Source organism: Ascidia mentula, chromosome 1, assembly GCF_947561715.1.
Source record: "Ascidia mentula chromosome 1, kaAscMent1.1, whole genome shotgun sequence".
Taxonomy (NCBI): Eukaryota; Metazoa; Chordata; class Ascidiacea; order Phlebobranchia; family Ascidiidae; genus Ascidia; species Ascidia mentula.
In genome coordinates, this window is record NC_138566.1 from 15,516,619 (window position 1) to 15,536,907 (window position 20,289).

A 20,289-nucleotide genomic window follows, 5' to 3' on the forward strand; every position below is an offset into this window, starting at 1 on the left:
GGACTCTGTTTTTTTCGAGCTCCAAGCCCACTTAACAATGGGAGACATAGGCTGGACTCTGTTTTTTTCACGACCCACTTAACAATGGGCGAGATAGGGCCTCGGTTTTCTTCGCGACCCCACTTAACAATGGGCGAGATAGGGCCGAAGTTAAGACTGGGTGGGATAGGCTGGACTCTGTTTTTTTTCGAGCCCCAAGCCCACTTAACAATGGGAGACATAGGCTGGACTCTGTTTTCTTCGCGACCCACTTAACAATGGGCGAGATAGGGCCGAAGTTAAGACTGGGTGGGATAGGCTGGACTCTGTTTTTTTCGAGCCACAAGCCCACTTAACAATGGGCGACATAGGCTGGACTCTGTTTTTTTCGAGCCCCAAGCCCACTTAACAATGGGAGACATAGGCTGGACTCTGTTTTTTTCGAGCCCCAAGCCCACTTAACAATGGGAGAAATAGGCTTGACTCTGTTTTTTTCGCGACCCACTTAACAATGGGCGAGATAGGGCCGAAGTTAAGACTGGGTGGGATAGGCTGGACTCTGTTTTTTTCGAGCCCCAAGCCCACTGAACAATGGGCGACATAGGCTGGACTCTGTTTTTTTCGAGCCCCAAGCCCACTTAACAATGGGAGACATAGGCTGGACTCTGTTTTTTTTCGAGCCCCAAGCCCACTTAACAATGGGCGACATAGGCTGGACTCTGTTTTTTTCGCGACCAACTTAACAATGGGCGAGATAGGGCCGAAGTTAAGACTGGGTGGGATAGGCTGGACTCTGTTTTTTTCGAGCCCCAAGCCCACTTAACAATGGGACACATAGGCTGGACTCTGTTTTTTTCGCGACCCACTTAACAATGGGCGAGATAGGGCCGAAGTTAAGACTGGGTGGGATAGGCTGGACTCTGTTTTTTTCGAGCCCCAAGCCCACTTAACAATGGGAGACATAGGCTGGACTCTGTTTTCTTCGCGACCCACTTAACAATGGGCGAGATAGGGCCGAAGTTAAGACTGGGTGGGATAGGCTGGACTCTGTTTTTTTCGAGCCCCAAGCCCACTTAACAATGGGAGACATAGGCTGGACTCTGTTTTTTTCGCGACCCACTTAACAATGGGCGAGATAGGGCCGAAGTTAAGACTGGGTGGGATAGGCTGGACTCTGTTTTTTTCGAGCTCCAAGCCCACTTAACAATGGGAGACATAGGCTGGACTCTGTTTTTTTCACGACCCACTTAACAATGGGCGAGATAGGGCCTCGGTTTTCTTCGCGACCCACTTAACAATGGGCGAGATAGGGCCGAAGTTAAGACTGGGTGGGATAGGCTGGACTCTGTTTTTTTCGAGCCCCAAGCCCACTTAACAATGGGAGACATAGGCTGGACTCTGTTTTCTTCGCGACCCACTTAACAATGGGCGAGATAGGGCCGAAGTTAAGACTGGGTGGGATAGGCTGGACTCTGTTTTTTTCGAGCCCCAAGCCCACTTAACAATGGGCGACATAGGCTGGACTCTGTTTTTTTCGAGCCCCAAGCCCACTTAACAATGGGAGACATAGGCTGGACTCTGTTTTTTTCGAGCCCCAAGCCCACTGAACAATGGGAGACATAGGCTTGACTCTGTTTTTTTCGCGACCCACTTAACAATGGGCGAGATAGGGCCGAAGTTAAGACTGGGTGGGATAGGCTGGACTCTGTTTTTTTCGAGCCCCAAGCCCACTTAACAATGGGAGACATAGGCTGGACTCTGTATTTTTCGCGACCCACTTAACAATGGGCGAGATAGGGCCGAAGTTAAGACTGGGTGGGATAGGCTGGACTCTGTTTTCTTCGCGACCCACTTAACAATGGTCGAGATAGGGCCGAAGTTAAGACTGGGTGGGATAGGCTGGACTCTGTTTTTTTCGAGCCCCAAGCCCACTTAACAATGGGCGACATAGGCTGGACTCTGTTTTTTTCGAGCCCCAAGCCCACTTAACAATGGGAGACATAGGCTGGACTCTGTTTTTTTCGAGCCCCAAGCCCACTTAACAATGGGCGACATAGGCTGGACTCTGTTTTTTTCGCGACCAACTTAACAATGGGCGAGATAGGGCCGAAGTTAAGACTGGGTGGGATAGGCTGGACTCTGTTTTTTTCGAGCCCCAAGCCCACTTAACAATGGGAGACATAGGCTGGACTCTGTATTTTTCGCGACCCACTTAACAATGGGCGAGATAGGGCCGAAGTTAAGACTGGGTGGGATAGGCTGGACTCTGTTTTCTTCGCGACCCACTTAACAATGGTCGAGATAGGGCCGAAGTTAAGACTGGGTGGGATAGGCTGGACTCTGTTTTTTTCGAGCCCCAAGCCCACTTAACAATGGGCGACATAGGCTGGACTCTGTTTTTTTCGAGCCCCAAGCCCACTTAACAATGGGAGACATAGGCTGGACTCTGTTTTTTTCGAGCCCCAAGCCCACTTAACAATGGGCGACATAAGCTGGACTCTGTTTTTATCTCGCCCATTGTTAAGTGGGTCGCGAAGAAAACCGAGGCCCTATCTCGCCCATTGTTAAGTGGGTCGTGAAAAAAACAGAGTCCAGCCTATGTCTCCCATTGTTAAGTGGGCTTGGGGCTCGAAAAAAACAGAGTCCAGCCTATCCCACCCAGTCTTAACTTCGGCCCTATCTCGCCCATTGTTAAGTGGGTCGCGAAAAAAACAGAGTCCAGCCTATGTCTCCCATTGTTAAGTGGGCTTGGGGCTCGAAAAAAACAGAGTCCAGCCTATCCCACCCAGTCTTAACTTCGGCCCTATCTCGCCCATTGTTAAGTGGGTCGCGAAAAAAACAGAGTCCAGCCTATGTCTCCCATTGTTAAGTGGGCTTGGGGCTCGAAAAAAACAGAGTCCAGCCTATCCCACCCAGTCTTAACTTCGGCCTTATCTCGCCCATTGTTAAGTGGGTCGCGAAAAAAACAGAGTCCAGCCTATGTCTCCCATTGTTAAGTGGGCTTGGGGCTCGAAAAAAACAGAGTCCAGCCTATCCCACCCAGTCTTAACTTCGGCCTTATCTCGCCCATTGTTAAGTGGGTCGCGAAAAAAACAGAGTCCAGCCTATGTCTCCCATTGTTAAGTGGGCTTGGGGCTCGAAAAAAACAGAGTCCAGCCTATCCCACCCAGTCTTAACTTCGGCCTTATCTCGCCCATTGTTAAGTGGGTCGCGAAAAAAACAGAGTCCAGCCTATGTCTCCCATTGTTAAGTGGGCTTGGGGCTCGAAAAAAACAGAGTCCAGCCTATCCCACCCAGTCTTAACTTCGGCCCTATCTCGCCCATTGTTAAGTTGGTCGCGAAAAAAACAGAGTCCAGCCTATGTCGCCCATTGTTAAGTGGGCTTGGGGCTCGAAAAAAACAGAGTCCAGCCTATGTCTCCCATTGTTAAGTGGGCTTGGGGCTCGAAAAAAACAGAGTCCAGCCTATGTCGCCCATTGTTAAGTGGGCTTGGGGCTCGAAAAAAACAGAGTCCAGCCTATCCCACCCAGTCTTAACTTCGGCCCTATCTCGCCCATTGTTAAGTGGGTCGCGAAAAAAACAGAGTCCAGCCTATGTGTCCCATTGTTAAGTGGGCTTGGGGCTCGAAAAAAACAGAGTCCAGCCTATCCCACCCAGTCTTAACTTCGGCCCTATCTCGCCCATTGTTAAGTTGGTCGCGAAAAAAACAGAGTCCAGCTTATGTCGCCCATTGTTAAGTGGGCTTGGGGCTCGAAAAAAACAGAGTCCAGCCTATGTCTCCCATTGTTAAGTGGGCTTGGGGCTCGAAAAAAACAGAGTCCAGCCTATGTCGCCCATTGTTAAGTGGGCTTGGGGCTCGAAAAAAACAGAGTCCAGCCTATCCCACCCAGTCTTAACTTCGGCCCTATCTCGACCATTGTTAAGTGGGTCGCGAAGAAAACAGAGTCCAGCCTATCCCACCCAGTCTTAACTTCGGCCCTATCTCGCCCATTGTTAAGTGGGTCGCGAAAAATACAGAGTCCAGCCTATGTCTCCCATTGTTAAGTGGGCTTGGGGCTCGAAAAAAACAGAGTCCAGCCTATCCCACCCAGTCTTAACTTCGGCCCTATCTCGCCCATTGTTAAGTTGGTCGCGAAAAAAACAGAGTCCAGCCTATGTCGCCCATTGTTAAGTGGGCTTGGGGCTCGAAAAAAACAGAGTCCAGCCTATGTCTCCCATTGTTAAGTGGGCTTGGGGCTCGAAAAAAACAGAGTCCAGCCTATGTCGCCCATTGTTAAGTGGGCTTGGGGCTCGAAAAAAACAGAGTCCAGCCTATCCCACCCAGTCTTAACTTCGGCCCTATCTCGACCATTGTTAAGTGGGTCGCGAAGAAAACAGAGTCCAGCCTATCCCACCCAGTCTTAACTTCGGCCCTATCTCGCCCATTGTTAAGTGGGTCGCGAAAAATACAGAGTCCAGCCTATGTCTCCCATTGTTAAGTGGGCTTGGGGCTCGAAAAAAACAGAGTCCAGCCTATCCCACCCAGTCTTAACTTCGGCCCTATCTCGCCCATTGTTAAGTGGGTCGCGAAAAAAACAGAGTCAAGCCTATGTCTCCCATTGTTCAGTGGGCTTGGGGCTCGAAAAAAACAGAGTCCAGCCTATGTCTCCCATTGTTAAGTGGGCTTGGGGCTCGAAAAAAACAGAGTCCAGCCTATGTCGCCCATTGTTAAGTGGGCTTGGGGCTCGAAAAAAACAGAGTCCAGCCTATCCCACCCAGTCTTAACTTCGGCCCTATCTCGCCCATTGTTAAGTGGGTCGCGAAGAAAACAGAGTCCAGCCTATGTCTCCCATTGTTAAGTGGGCTTGGGGCTCGAAAAAAACAGAGTCCAGCCTATCCCACCCAGTCTTAACTTCGGCCCTATCTCGCCCATTGTTAAGTGGGTCGCGAAGAAAACCGAGGCCCTATCTCGCCCATTGTTAAGTGGGTCGTGAAAAAAACAGAGTCCAGCCTATGTCTCCCATTGTTAAGTGGGCTTGGAGCTCGAAAAAAACAGAGTCCAGCCTATCCCACCCAGTCTTAACTTCGGCCCTATCTCGCCCATTGTTAAGTGGGTCGCGAAAAAAACAGAGTCCAGCCTATGTCTCCCATTGTTAAGTGGGCTTGGGGCTCGAAAAAAACAGAGTCCAGCCTATCCCACCCAGTCTTAACTTCGGCCCTATCTCGCCCATTGTTAAGTGGGTCGCGAAGAAAACAGAGTCCAGCCTATGTCTCCCATTGTTAAGTGGGCTTGGGGCTCGAAAAAAACAGAGTCCAGCCTATCCCACCCAGTCTTAACTTCGGCCCTATCTCGCCCATTGTTAAGTGGGTCGCGAAAAAAACAGAGTCCAGCCTATGTGTCCCATTGTTAAGTGGGCTTGGGGCTCGAAAAAAACAGAGTCCAGCCTATCCCACCCAGTCTTAACTTCGGCCCTATCTCGCCCATTGTTAAGTTGGTCGCGAAAAAAACAGAGTCCAGCCTATGTCGCCCATTGTTAAGTGGGCTTGGGGCTCGAAAAAAACAGAGTCCAGCCTATGTCTCCCATTGTTAAGTGGGCTTGGGGCTCGAAAAAAACAGAGTCCAGCCTATGTCGCCCATTGTTCAGTGGGCTTGGGGCTCGAAAAAAACAGAGTCCAGCCTATCCCACCCAGTCTTAACTTCGGCCCTATCTCGCCCATTGTTAAGTGGGTCGCGAAAAAAACAGAGTCAAGCCTATTTCTCCCATTGTTAAGTGGGCTTGGGGCTCGAAAAAAACAGAGTCCAGCCTATGTCTCCCATTGTTAAGTGGGCTTGGGGCTCGAAAAAAACAGAGTCCAGCCTATGTCGCCCATTGTTAAGTGGGCTTGTGGCTCGAAAAAAACAGAGTCCAGCCTATCCCACCCAGTCTTAACTTCGGCCCTATCTCGCCCATTGTTAAGTGGGTCGCGAAGAAAACAGAGTCCAGCCTATGTCTCCCATTGTTAAGTGGGCTTGGGGCTCGAAAAAAACAGAGTCCAGCCTATCCCACCCAGTCTTAACTTCGGCCCTATCTCGCCCATTGTTAAGTGGGTCGCGAAGAAAACCGAGGCCCTATCTCGCCCATTGTTAAGTGGGTCGTGAAAAAAACAGAGTCCAGCCTATGTCTCCCATTGTTAAGTGGGCTTGGAGCTCGAAAAAAACAGAGTCCAGCCTATCCCACCCAGTCTTAACTTCGGCCCTATCTCGCCCATTGTTAAGTGGGTCGCGAAGAAAACAGAGGCCCTATCTCGCCCATTGTTAAGTGGGTCGTGAAAAAAACAGAGCCCAGCCTATGTCTCCCATTGTTAACTGGGCTTGGGGCTGGAAAAAGCAGAGTCCAGCCTATCCCACCCAGTCTTAACTTCGGCCCTATCTCGCCCATTGTTAAGTGGGTCGTGAAAAAAACAGAGTCCAGCGTATGTCTCCCATTGTTAAGTGGGCTTGGGGCTCGAAAAAAACAGAGTCCAGCCTATCCCACCCAGTCTTAACTTCGGCCCTATCTCGCCCATTGTTAAGTGGGTCGCGAAAAAAACAGAGTCCAGCCTATGTCTCCCATTGTTAAGTGGGCTTGGGGCTCGAAAAAAACAGAGTCCAGCCTATCCCACCCAGTCTTAACTTCGGCCCTATCTCGCCCATTGTTAAGTGGGTCGCGAAAAAAACAGAGTCCAGCCTATGTCTCCCATTGTTAAGTGGGCTTGGGGCTCGAAAAAAACAGAGTCCAGCCTATCCCACCCAGTCTTAACTTCGGCCCTATCTCGCCCATTGTTAAGTGGGTCGCGAAAAAAACAGAGTCCAGCCTATGTCTCCCATTGTTAAGTGGGCTTGGGGCTCGAAAAAAACAGAGTCCAGCCTATCCCACCCAGTCTTAACTTCGGCCCTATCTCGCCCATTGTTAAGTGGGTCGCGAAAAAAGCAGAGTCCAGCCTATCCCACCCAGTCTTAACTTCGGCCCTATCTCGCCCATTGTTAAGTGGGTCGCGAAAAAAACAGAGTCCAGCCTATGTCTCCCATTGTTAAGTGGGCTTGGGGCTCGAAAAAAACAGAGTCCAGCCTATCCCACCCAGTCTTAACTTCGGCCCTATCTCGCCCATTGTTAAGTTGGTCGCGAAAAAAACAGAGTCCAGCCTATGTCTCCCATTGTTAAGTGGGCTTGGGGCTCGAAAAAAACAGAGTACAGCCTATCCCACCCAGTCTTAACTTCGGCCCTATCTCGCCCATTGTTAAGTTGGTCGCGAAAAAAACAGTCCAGCCTATGTTGCCCATTGTTAAGTGGGCTTGGGGCTCGAAAAAAACAGAGTCCAGCCTATGTCGCCCATTGTTAAGTGGGCTTGGGGCTCGAAAAAAACAGAGTCCAGCCTATGTCTCCCATTGTTAAGTGGGCTTGGGGCTCGAAAAAAACAGAGTCCAGCCTATCCCACCCAGTCTTAACTTCGGCCCTATCTCGCCCATTGTTAAGTGGGTCGCGAAAAAAACAGAGTCCAGCCTATGTCGCCCATTGTTAAGTGGGCTTGGGGCTCGAAAAAAACAGAGTCCAGCCTATGTCTCCCATTGTTAAGTGGGCTTGGGGCTCGAAAAAAACAGAGTCCAGCCTATGTCGCCCATTGTTAAGTGGGCTTGGGGCTCGAAAAAAAACAGAGTCCAGCCTATCCCACCCAGTCTTAACTTCGGCCCTATCTCGCCCATTGTTAAGTGGGTCGCGAAGAAAACAGAGTCCAGCCTATCCCACCCAGTCTTAATTTCGGCCCTATCTCGCCCATTGTTAAGTGGGTCGCGAAAAAAACAGAGTCCAGCCTATGTCTCCCATTGTTAAGTGGGCTTGGGGCTCGAAAAAAACAGAGTACAGCCTATCCCACCCAGTCTTAACTTCGGCCCTATCTCGCCCATTGTTAAGTTGGTCGCGAAAAAAACAGTCCAGCCTATGTTGCCCATTGTTAAGTGGGCTTGGGGCTCGAAAAAAACAGAGTCCAGCCTATGTCTCCCATTGTTAAGTGGGCTTGGGGCTCGAAAAAAACAGAGTCCAGCCTATGTCTCCCATTGTTAAGTGGGCTTGGGGCTCGAAAAAAACAGAGTCCAGCCTATGTCGCCCATTGTTAAGTGGGCTTGGGGCTCGAAAAAAAACAGAGTCCAGCCTATCCCACCCAGTCTTAACTTCGGCCCTATCTCGCCCATTGTTAAGTGGGTCGCGAAGAAAACAGAGTCCAGCCTATCCCACCCAGTCTTAATTTCGGCCCTATCTCGCCCATTGTTAAGTGGGTCGCGAAAAAAACAGAGTCCAGCCTATGTCTCCCATTGTTAAGTGGGCTTGGGGCTCGAAAAAAACAGAGTACAGCCTATCCCACCCAGTCTTAACTTCGGCCCTATCTCGCCCATTGTTAAGTTGGTCGCGAAAAAAACAGTCCAGCCTATGTTGCCCATTGTTAAGTGGGCTTGGGGCTCGAAAAAAACAGAGTCCAGCCTATGTCTCCCATTGTTAAGTGGGCTTGGGGCTCGAAAAAAACAGAGTCCAGCCTATGTCGCCCATTGTTAAGTGGGCTTGGGGCTCGAAAAAAACAGAGTCCAGCCTATCCCACCCAGTCTTAACTTCGGCCCTATCTCGCCCATTGTTAAGTGGGTCGCGAAAAAAACAGAGTCCAGCCTATGTCTCCCATTGTTAAGTGGGCTTGGGGCTCGAAAAAAACAGAGTCCAGCCTATGTCTCCCATTGTTAAGTGGGCATGGGGCTCGAAAAAAACAGAGTCCAGCCTATCCCACCCAGTCTTAACTTCGGCCCTATCTCGCCCATTGTTAAGTGGGTCGCGAAGAAAACAGAGTCCAGCCTATCCCACCCAGTCTTAATTTCGGCCCTATCTCGCCCATTGTTAAGTGGGTCGCGAAAAAAACAGAGTCCAGCCTATGTCTCCCATTGTTAAGTGGGCTTGGGGCTCGAAAAAAACAGAGTACAGCCTATCCCACCCAGTCTTAACTTCGGCCCTATCTCGCCCATTGTTAAGTTGGTCGCGAAAAAAACAGTCCAGCCTATGTCGCCCATTGTTAAGTGGGCTTGGGGCTCGAAAAAAACAGAGTCCAGCCTATGTCGCCCATTGTTAAGTGGGCTTGGGGCTCGAAAAAAACAGAGTCCAGCCTATCCCACCCAGTCTTAACTTCGGCCCTATCTCGCCCATTGTTAAGTGGGTCGCGAAGAAAACAGAGTCCAGCCTATGTCTCCCATTGTTAAGTGGGCTTGGGGCTCGAAAAAAACAGAGTACATCCTATGTCTCCCATTGTTAAGTGGGCTTGGGGCTCGAAAAAAACAGAGTCCAGCCTATCCCACCCAGTCTTAACTTCGGCCCTATCTCGCCCATTGTTAAGTGGGTCGCGAAAAAAACAGAGTACAGCGTATGTCTCCCATTGTTAAGTGGGCTTGGGGCTCGAAAAAAACAGAGTCCAGCCTATCCCACCCAGTCTTAACTTCGGCCCTATCTCGCCCATTGTTAAGTGGGTCGCGAAAAAAACAGAGTCCAGCCTATGTCTCCCATTGTTAAGTGGGCTTGGGGCTCGAAAAAAACAGAGTCCAGCCTATCCCACCCAGTCTTAACTTCGGCCCTATCTCGCCCATTGTTAAGTGGGTCGCGAAAAAAACAGAGTCCAGCCTATGTCGCCCATTGTTAAGTGGGCTTGGGGCTCGAAAAAAACAGAGTCCAGCCTATCCCACCCAGTCTTAATTTCGGCCCTATCTCGCCCATTGTTAAGTGGGTCGCGAAAAAAACAGAGTCCAGCCTATGTCTCCCATTGTTAAGTGGGCTTGGTGCTCGAAAAAAACAAAGTCCAGCCTATCCCACCCAGTCTTAACTTCGGCCCTATCTCGCCCATTGTTAAGTGGGTCGCGAAAAAAACAGAGTCCAGCCTATGTCTCCCATTGTTAAGTGGGCTTGGGGCTCGAAAAAAACAGAGTCCAGCCTATCCCACCCAGTCTTAACTTCGGCCCTATCTCGCCCATTGTTAAGTGGGTCGCGAAAAAAACAGAGTCCAGCCTATCCCACCAAGTCTTAACTTCGGCCCTATCTCGCCCATTGTTAAGTTGGTCGTGAAAAAAACAGAGTCCAGCCGATGTCGCCCATTGTTATGTGGGCTTGGGGCTCGAAAAAAACAGAGTCCAGCCTATGTCTCCCATTGTTAAGTGGGTTTGGGGCTCGAAAAAAACAGAGTCCAGCCTATGTCGCCCATTGTTAAGTGGGCTTGGGGCTCGAAAAAAACAGAGTACAGCCTATCCCACCCAGTCTTAACTTCGGCCCTATCTCGCCCATTGTTAAGTGGGTCGCGAAGAAAACAGAGTCCAGCCTATGTCTCCCATTGTTAAGTGGGCTTGGGGCTCGAAAAAAACAGAGTCCAGCCTATCCCACCCAGTCTTAACTTCGGCCCTATCTCGCCCATTGTTAAGTGGGTCGCGAAGAAAACAGAGTCCAGCCTATCCCAACCAGTCTTAACTTCGGCCCTATCTCGCCCATTGTTAAGTGGGTCGCGAAGAAAACAGAGTCCAGCCTATCCCACCCAGTCTTAACTTCGGCCCTATCTCGCCCATTGTTAAGTGGGTCGCGAAGAAAACAGAGTCCAGCCTATCCCAACCAGTCTTAACTTCGGCCCTATCTCGCCCATTGTTAAGTGGGTCGCGAAGAAAACAGAGTCCAGCCTATCCCACCCAGTCTTAATTTCGGCCCTATCTCGCCCATTGTTAAGTGGGTCGCGAAAAAAAACAGAGTCCAGCCTATGTCTCCCATTGTTAAGTGGGCTTGGGGCTCGAAAAAAACAGAGTACAGCCTATCCCACCCAGTCTTAACTTCGGCCCTATCTCGCCCATTGTTAAGTTGGTCGCGAAAAAAACAGTCCAGCCTATGTTGCCCATTGTTAAGTGGGCTTGGGGCTCGAAAAAAACAGAGTCCAGCCTATGTCTCCCATTGTTAAGTGGGCTTGGGGCTCGAAAAAAACAGAGTCCAGCCTATGTCGCCCATTGTTAAGTGGGCTTGGGGCTCGAAAAAAACAGAGTCCAGCCTATCCCACCCAGTCTTAACTTCGGCCCTATCTCGCCCATTGTTAAGTGGGTCGCGAAAAAAACAGAGTCCAGCCTATGTCTCCCATTGTTAAGTGGGCTTGGGGCTCGAAAAAAACAGAGTCCAGCCTATGTCGCCCATTGTTAAGTGGGCTTGGGGCTCGAAAAAAACAGAGTCCAGCCTATCCCACCCAGTCTTAACTTCGGCCCTATCTCGCCCATTGTTAAGTGGGTCGCGAAAAAAACAGAGTCCAGCCTATGTCTCCCATTGTTAAGTGGGCTTGGGGCTCGAAAAAAACAGAGTCCAGCCTATGTCTCCCATTGTTAAGTGGGCATGGGGCTCGAAAAAAACAGAGTCCAGCCTATCCCACCCAGTCTTAACTTCGGCCCTATCTCGCCCATTGTTAAGTGGGTCGCGAAGAAAACAGAGTCCAGCCTATCCCACCCAGTCTTAATTTCGGCCCTATCTCGCCCATTGTTTAGTGGGTCGCGAAAAAAACAGAGTCCAGCCTATGTCTCCCATTGTTAAGTGGGCTTGGGGCTCGAAAAAAACAGAGTACAGCCTATCCCACCAAGTCTTAACTTCGGCCCTATCTCGCCCATTGTTAAGTTGGTCGTGAAAAAAACAGAGTCCAGCCGATGTCGCCCATTGTTATGTGGGCTTGGGGCTCGAAAAAAACAGAGTCCAGCCTATGTCTCCCATTGTTAAGTGGGTTTGGGGCTCGAAAAAAACAGAGTCCAGCCTATGTCGCCCATTGTTAAGTGGGCTTGGGGCTCGAAAAAAACAGAGTCCAGCCTATCCCACCCAGTCTTAACTTCGGCCCTATCTCGCCCATTGTTAAGTGGGTCGCGAAGAAAACAGAGTCCAGCCTATGTCTCCCATTGTTAAGTGGGCTTGGGGCTCGAAAAAAACAGAGTCCAGCCTATCCCACCCAGTCTTAACTTCGGCCCTATCTCGCCCATTGTTAAGTGGGTCGCGAAGAAAACAGAGTCCAGCCTATCCCAACCAGTCTTAACTTCGGCCCTATCTCGCCCATTGTTAAGTGGGTCGCGAAGAAAACAGAGTCCAGCCTATCCCACCCAGTCTTAACTTCGGCCCTATCTCGCCCATTGTTAAGTGGGTCGCGAAGAAAACAGAGTCCAGCCTATCCCAACCAGTCTTAACTTCGGCCCTATCTCGCCCATTGTTAAGTGGGTCGCGAAGAAAACAGAGTCCAGCCTATCCCACCCAGTCTTAATTTCGGCCCTATCTCGCCCATTGTTAAGTGGGTCGCGAAAAAAACAGAGTCCAGCCTATGTCTCCCATTGTTAAGTGGGCTTGGGGCTCGAAAAAAACAGAGTACAGCCTATCCCACCCAGTCTTAACTTCGGCCCTATCTCGCCCATTGTTAAGTTGGTCGCGAAAAAAACAGTCCAGCCTATGTTGCCCATTGTTAAGTGGGCTTGGGGCTCGAAAAAAACAGAGTCCAGCCTATGTCTCCCATTGTTAAGTGGGCTTGGGGCTCGAAAAAAACAGAGTCCAGCCTATGTCGCCCATTGTTAAGTGGGCTTGGGGCTCGAAAAAAACAGAGTCCAGCCTATCCCACCCAGTCTTAACTTCGGCCCTATCTCGCCCATTGTTAAGTGGGTCGCGAAAAAAACAGAGTCCAGCCTATGTCTCCCATTGTTAAGTGGGCTTGGGGCTCGAAAAAAACAGAGTCCAGCCTATGTCTCCCATTGTTAAGTGGGCATGGGGCTCGAAAAAAACAGAGTCCAGCCTATCCCACCCAGTCTTAACTTCGGCCCTATCTCGCCCATTGTTAAGTGGGTCGCGAAGAAAACAGAGTCCAGCCTATCCCACCCAGTCTTAATTTCGGCCCTATCTCGCCCATTGTTAAGTGGGTCGCGAAAAAAACAGAGTCCAGCCTATGTCTCCCATTGTTAAGTGGGCTTGGGGCTCGAAAAAAACAGAGTACAGCCTATCCCACCCAGTCTTAACTTCGGCCCTATCTCGCCCATTGTTAAGTTGGTCGCGAAGAAAACAGAGTCCAGCCTATGTCTCCCATTGTTAAGTGGGCTTGGGGCTCGAAAAAAACAGAGTACATCCTATGTCTCCCATTGTTAAGTGGGCTTGGGGCTCGAAAAAAACAGAGTCCAGCCTATCCCACCCAGTCTTAACTTCGGCCCTATCTCGCCCATTGTTAAGTGGGTCGCGAAAAAAACAGAGTACAGCGTATGTCTCCCATTGTTAAGTGGGCTTGGGGCTCGAAAAAAACAGAGTCCAGCCTATCCCACCCAGTCTTAACTTCGGCCCTATCTCGCCCATTGTTAAGTGGGTCGCGAAAAAAACAGAGTCCAGCCTATGTCTCCCATTGTTAAGTGGGCTTGGGGCTCGAAAAAAACAGAGTCCAGCCTATCCCACCCAGTCTTAATTTCGGCCCTATCTCGCCCATTGTTAAGTGGGTCGCGAAAAAAACAGAGTCCAGCCTATGTCTCCCATTGTTAAGTGGGCTTGGTGCTCGAAAAAAACAAAGTCCAGCCTATCCCACCCAGTCTTAACTTCGGCCCTATCTCGCCCATTGTTAAGTGGGTCGCGAAAAAAACAGAGTCCAGCCTATGTCTCCCATTGTTAAGTGGGCTTGGGGCTCGAAAAAAACAGAGTCCAGCCTATCCCACCCAGTCTTAACTTCGGCCCTATCTCGCCCATTGTTAAGTGGGTCGCGAAGAAAACAGAGTCCAGCCTATCCCAACCAGTCTTAACTTCGGCCCTATCTCGCCCATTGTTAAGTGGGTCGCGAAGAAAACAGAGTCCAGCCTATCCCACCCAGTCTTAACTTCGGCCCTATCTCGCCCATTGTTAAGTGGGTCGCGAAGAAAACAGAGTCCAGCCTATCCCAACCAGTCTTAACTTCGGCCCTATCTCGCCCATTGTTAAGTGGGTCGCGAAGAAAACAGAGTCCAGCCTATCCCACCCAGTCTTAATTTCGGCCCTATCTCGCCCATTGTTAAGTGGGTCGCGAAAAAAACAGAGTCCAGCCTATGTCTCCCATTGTTAAGTGGGCTTGGGGCTCGAAAAAAACAGAGTACAGCCTATCCCACCCAGTCTTAACTTCGGCCCTATCTCGCCCATTGTTAAGTTGGTCGCGAAAAAAACAGTCCAGCCTATGTTGCCCATTGTTAAGTGGGCTTGGGGCTCGAAAAAAACAGAGTCCAGCCTATGTCTCCCATTGTTAAGTGGGCTTGGGGCTCGAAAAAAACAGAGTCCAGCCTATGTCGCCCATTGTTAAGTGGGCTTGGGGCTCGAAAAAAACAGAGTCCAGCCTATCCCACCCAGTCTTAACTTCGGCCCTATCTCGCCCATTGTTAAGTGGGTCGCGAAAAAAACAGAGTCCAGCCTATGTCTCCCATTGTTAAGTGGGCTTGGGGCTCGAAAAAAACAGAGTCCAGCCTATGTCTCCCATTGTTAAGTGGGCATGGGGCTCGAAAAAAACAGAGTCCAGCCTATCCCACCCAGTCTTAACTTCGGCCCTATCTCGCCCATTGTTAAGTGGGTCGCGAAGAAAACAGAGTCCAGCCTATCCCACCCAGTCTTAATTTCGGCCCTATCTCGCCCATTGTTAAGTGGGTCGCGAAAAAAACAGAGTCCAGCCTATGTCTCCCATTGTTAAGTGGGCTTGGGGCTCGAAAAAAACAGAGTACAGCCTATCCCACCCAGTCTTAACTTCGGCCCTATCTCGCCCATTGTTAAGTTGGTCGCGAAGAAAACAGAGTCCAGCCTATGTCTCCCATTGTTAAGTGGGCTTGGGGCTCGAAAAAAACAGAGTACATCCTATGTCTCCCATTGTTAAGTGGGCTTGGGGCTCGAAAAAAACAGAGTCCAGCCTATCCCACCCAGTCTTAACTTCGGCCCTATCTCGCCCATTGTTAAGTGGGTCGCGAAAAAAACAGAGTACAGCGTATGTCTCCCATTGTTAAGTGGGCTTGGGGCTCGAAAAAAACAGAGTCCAGCCTATCCCACCCAGTCTTAACTTCGGCCCTATCTCGCCCATTGTTAAGTGGGTCGCGAAAAAAACAGAGTCCAGCCTATGTCTCCCATTGTTAAGTGGGCTTGGGGCTCGAAAAAAACAGAGTCCAGCCTATCCCACCCAGTCTTAATTTCGGCCCTATCTCGCCCATTGTTAAGTGGGTCGCGAAAAAAACAGAGTCCAGCCTATGTCTCCCATTGTTAAGTGGGCTTGGTGCTCGAAAAAAACAAAGTCCAGCCTATCCCACCCAGTCTTAACTTCGGCCCTATCTCGCCCATTGTTAAGTGGGTCGCGAAAAAAACAGAGTCCAGCCTATGTCTCCCATTGTTAAGTGGGCTTGGGGCTCGAAAAAAACAGAGTCCAGCCTATCCCACCCAGTCTTAACTTCGGCCCTATCTCGCCCATTGTTAAGTGGGTCGCGAAAAAAACAGAGTCCAGCCTATCCCACCAAGTCTTAACTTCGGCCCTATCTCGCCCATTGTTAAGTTGGTCGTGAAAAAAACAGAGTCCAGCCGATGTCGCCCATTGTTATGTGGGCTTGGGGCTCGAAAAAAACAGAGTCCAGCCTATGTCTCCCATTGTTAAGTGGGTTTGGGGCTCGAAAAAAACAGAGTCCAGCCTATGTCGCCCATTGTTAAGTGGGCTTGGGGCTCGAAAAAAACAGAGTCCAGCCTATCCCACCCAGTCTTAACTTCGGCACTATCTCGCCCATTGTTAAGTGGGTCGCGAAGAAAACAGAGTCCAGCCTATGTCTCCCATTGTTAAGTGGGCTTGGGGCTCGAAAAAAACAGAGTCCAGCCTATCCCACCCAGTCTTAACTTCGGCCCTATCTCGCCCATTGTTAAGTGGGTCGCGAAGAAAACAGAGTCCAGCCTATCCCAACCAGTCTTAACTTCGGCCCTATCTCGCCCATTGTTAAGTGGGTCGCGAAGAAAACAGAGTCCAGCCTATCCCACCCAGTCTTAACTTCGGCCCTATCTCGCCCATTGTTAAGTGGGTCGCGAAGAAAACAGAGTCCAGCCTATCCCAACCAGTCTTAACTTCGGCCCTATCTCGCCCATTGTTAAGTGGGTCGCGAAGAAAACAGAGTCCAGCCTATCCCACCCAGTCTTAATTTCGGCCCTATCTCGCCCATTGTTAAGTGGGTCGCGAAAAAAAACAGAGTCCAGCCTATGTCTCCCATTGTTAAGTGGGCTTGGGGCTCGAAAAAAACAGAGTACAGCCTATCCCACCCAGTCTTAACTTCGGCCCTATCTCGCCCATTGTTAAGTTGGTCGCGAAAAAAACAGTCCAGCCTATGTTGCCCATTGTTAAGTGGGCTTGGGGCTCGAAAAAAACAGAGTCCAGCCTATGTCTCCCATTGTTAAGTGGGCTTGGGGCTCGAAAAAAACAGAGTCCAGCCTATGTCGCCCATTGTTAAGTGGGCTTGGGGCTCGAAAAAAACAGAGTCCAGCCTATCCCACCCAGTCTTAACTTCGGCCCTATCTCGCCCATTGTTAAGTGGGTCGCGAAAAAAACAGAGTCCAGCCTATGTCTCCCATTGTTAAGTGGGCTTGGGGCTCGAAAAAAACAGAGTCCAGCCTATGTCTCCCATTGTTAAGTGGGCATGGGGCTCGAAAAAAACAGAGTCCAGCCTATCCCACCCAGTCTTAACTTCGGCCCTATCTCGCCCATTGTTAAGTGGGTCGCGAAGAAAACAGAGTCCAGCCTATCCCACCCAGTCTTAATTTCGGCCCTATCTCGCCCATTGTTAAGTGGGTCGCGAAAAAAACAGAGTCCAGCCTATGTCTCCCATTGTTAAGTGGGCTTGGGGCTCGAAAAAAACAGAGTACAGCCTATCCCACCAAGTCTTAACTTCGGCCCTATCTCGCCCATTGTTAAGTTGGTCGTGAAAAAAACAGAGTCCAGCCGATGTCGCCCATTGTTATGTGGGCTTGGGGCTCGAAAAAAACAGAGTCCAGCCTATGTCTCCCATTGTTAAGTGGGTTTGGGGCTCGAAAAAAACAGAGTCCAGCCTATGTCGCCCATTGTTAAGTGGGCTTGGGGCTCGAAAAAAACAGAGTCCAGCCTATCCCACCCAGTCTTAACTTCGGCCCTATCTCGCCCATTGTTAAGTGGGTCGCGAAGAAAACAGAGTCCAGCCTATGTCTCCCATTGTTAAGTGGGCTTGGGGCTCGAAAAAAACAGAGTCCAGCCTATCCCACCCAGTCTTAACTTCGGCCCTATCTCGCCCATTGTTAAGTGGGTCGCGAAGAAAACAGAGTCCAGCCTATCCCAACCAGTCTTAACTTCGGCCCTATCTCGCCCATTGTTAAGTGGGTCGCGAAGAAAACAGAGTCCAGCCTATCCCACCCAGTCTTAACTTCGGCCCTATCTCGCCCATTGTTAAGTGGGTCGCGAAGAAAACAGAGTCCAGCCTATCCCAACCAGTCTTAACTTCGGCCCTATCTCGCCCATTGTTAAGTGGGTCGCGAAGAAAACAGAGTCCAGCCTATCCCACCCAGTCTTAATTTCGGCCCTATCTCGCCCATTGTTAAGTGGGTCGCGAAAAAAACAGAGTCCAGCCTATGTCTCCCATTGTTAAGTGGGCTTGGGGCTCGAAAAAAACAGAGTACAGCCTATCCCACCCAGTCTTAACTTCGGCCCTATCTCGCCCATTGTTAAGTTGGTCGCGAAAAAAACAGTCCAGCCTATGTTGCCCATTGTTAAGTGGGCTTGGGGCTCGAAAAAAACAGAGTCCAGCCTATGTCTCCCATTGTTAAGTGGGCTTGGGGCTCGAAAAAAACAGAGTCCAGCCTATGTCGCCCATTGTTAAGTGGGCTTGGGGCTCGAAAAAAACAGAGTCCAGCCTATCCCACCCAGTCTTAACTTCGGCCCTATCTCGCCCATTGTTAAGTGGGTCGCGAAAAAAACAGAGTCCAGCCTATGTCTCCCATTGTTAAGTGGGCTTGGGGCTCGAAAAAAACAGAGTCCAGCCTATGTCTCCCATTGTTAAGTGGGCATGGGGCTCGAAAAAAACAGAGTCCAGCCTATCCCACCCAGTCTTAACTTCGGCCCTATCTCGCCCATTGTTAAGTGGGTCGCGAAGAAAACAGAGTCCAGCCTATCCCACCCAGTCTTAATTTCGGCCCTATCTCGCCCATTGTTAAGTGGGTCGCGAAAAAAACAGAGTCCAGCCTATGTCTCCCATTGTTAAGTGGGCTTGGGGCTCGAAAAAAACAGAGTACAGCCTATCCCACCCAGTCTTAACTTCGGCCCTATCTCGCCCATTGTTAAGTTGGTCGCGAAAAAAACAGTCCAGCCTATGTCGCCCATTGTTAAGTGGGCTTGGGGCTCGAAAAAAACAGAGTCCAGCCTATGTCGCCCATTGTTAAGTGGGCTTGGGGCTCGAAAAAAACAGAGTCCAGCCTATCCCACCCAGTCTTAACTTCGGCCCTATCTCGCCCATTGTTAAGTGGGTCGCGAAGAAAACAGAGTCCAGCCTATGTCTCCCATTGTTAAGTGGGCTTGGGGCTCGAAAAAAACAGAGTACATCCTATGTCTCCCATTGTTAAGTGGGCTTGGGGCTCGAAAAAAACAGAGTCCAGCCTATCCCACCCAGTCTTAACTTCGGCCCTATCTCGCCCATTGTTAAGTGGGTCGCGAAAAAAACAGAGTACAGCGTATGTCTCCCATTGTTAAGTGGGCTTGGGGCTCGAAAAAAACAGAGTCCAGCCTATCCCACCCAGTCTTAACTTCGGCCCTATCTCGCCCATTGTTAAGTGGGTCGCGAAAAAAACAGAGTCCAGCCTATGTCTCCCATTGTTAAGTGGGCTTGGGGCTCGAAAAAAACAGAGTCCAGCCTATCCCACCCAGTCTTAATTTCGGCCCTATCTCGCCCATTGTTAAGTGGGTCGCGAAAAAAACAGAGTCCAGCCTATGTCTCCCATTGTTAAGTGGGCTTGGTGCTCGAAAAAAACAAAGTCCAGCCTATCCCACCCAGTCTTAACTTCGGCCCTATCTCGCCCATTGTTAAGTGGGTCGCGAAAAAAACAGAGTCCAGCCTATGTCTCCCATTGTTAAGTGGGCTTGGGGCTCGAAAAAAACAGAGTCCAGCCTATCCCACCCAGTCTTAACTTCGGCCCTATCTCGCCCATTGTTAAGTGGGTCGCGAAAAAAACAGAGTCCAGCCTATCCCACCAAGTCTTAACTTCGGCCCTATCTCGCCCATTGTTAAGTTGGTCGTGAAAAAAACAGAGTCCAGCCGATGTCGCCCATTGTTATGTGGGCTTGGGGCTCGAAAAAAACAGAGTCCAGCCTATGTCTCCCATTGTTAAGTGGGTTTGGGGCTCGAAAAAAACAGAGTCCAGCCTATGTCGCCCATTGTTAAGTGGGCTTGGGGCTCGAAAAAAACAGAGTCCAGCCTATCCCACCCAGTCTTAACTTCGGCACTATCTCGCCCATTGTTAAGTGGGTCGCGAAGAAAACAGAGTCCAGCTTATGTCTCCCATTGTTAAGTGGGCTTGGGGCTCGAAAAAAACAGAGTCCAGCCTATCCCACCCAGTCTTAACTTCGGCCCTATCTCGCCCATTGTTAAGTGGGTCGCGAAGAAAACAGAGTCCAGCCTATCCCAACCAGTCTTAACTTCGGCCCTATCTCGCCCATTGTTAAGTGGGTCGCGAAGAAAACAGAGTCCAGCCTATCCCACCCAGTCTTAACTTCGGCCCTATCTCGCCCATTGTTAAGTGGGTCGCGAAGAAAACAGAGTCCAGCCTATGTCTCCCATTGTTAAGTGGGCTTGGGGCTCGAAAAAAACAGAGTCCATCCTATCCCACCCAGTCTTAACTTCGGCCCTATCTCGCCCATTGTTAAGTGGGTCGCGAAAAAAACAGAGTCCAGCCTATGTCTCCCATTGTTAAGTGGGCTTGGGGCTCGAAAAAAACAGAGTACAGCCTATGTCTCCCATTGTTAAGTGGGCTTGGGGCTCGAAAAAAACAGAGTCCAGCCTATCCCACCCAGTCTTAACTTCGGCCCTATCTCGCCCATTGTTAAGTGGGTCGCGAAAAAAACAGAGTACAGCCTATGTCTCCCATTGTTAAGTGGGCTTGGGGCTCGAAAAAAACAGAGTCCAGCCTATCCCACCCAGTCTTAACTTCGGCCCTATCTCGCCCATTGTTAAGTGGGTCGCGAAAAAAACAGAGTCCAGCCTATGTCTCCCATTGTTAAGTGGGCTTGGGGCTCGAAAAAAACAGAGTCCAGCCTATCCCACCCAGTCTTAACTTCGGCCCT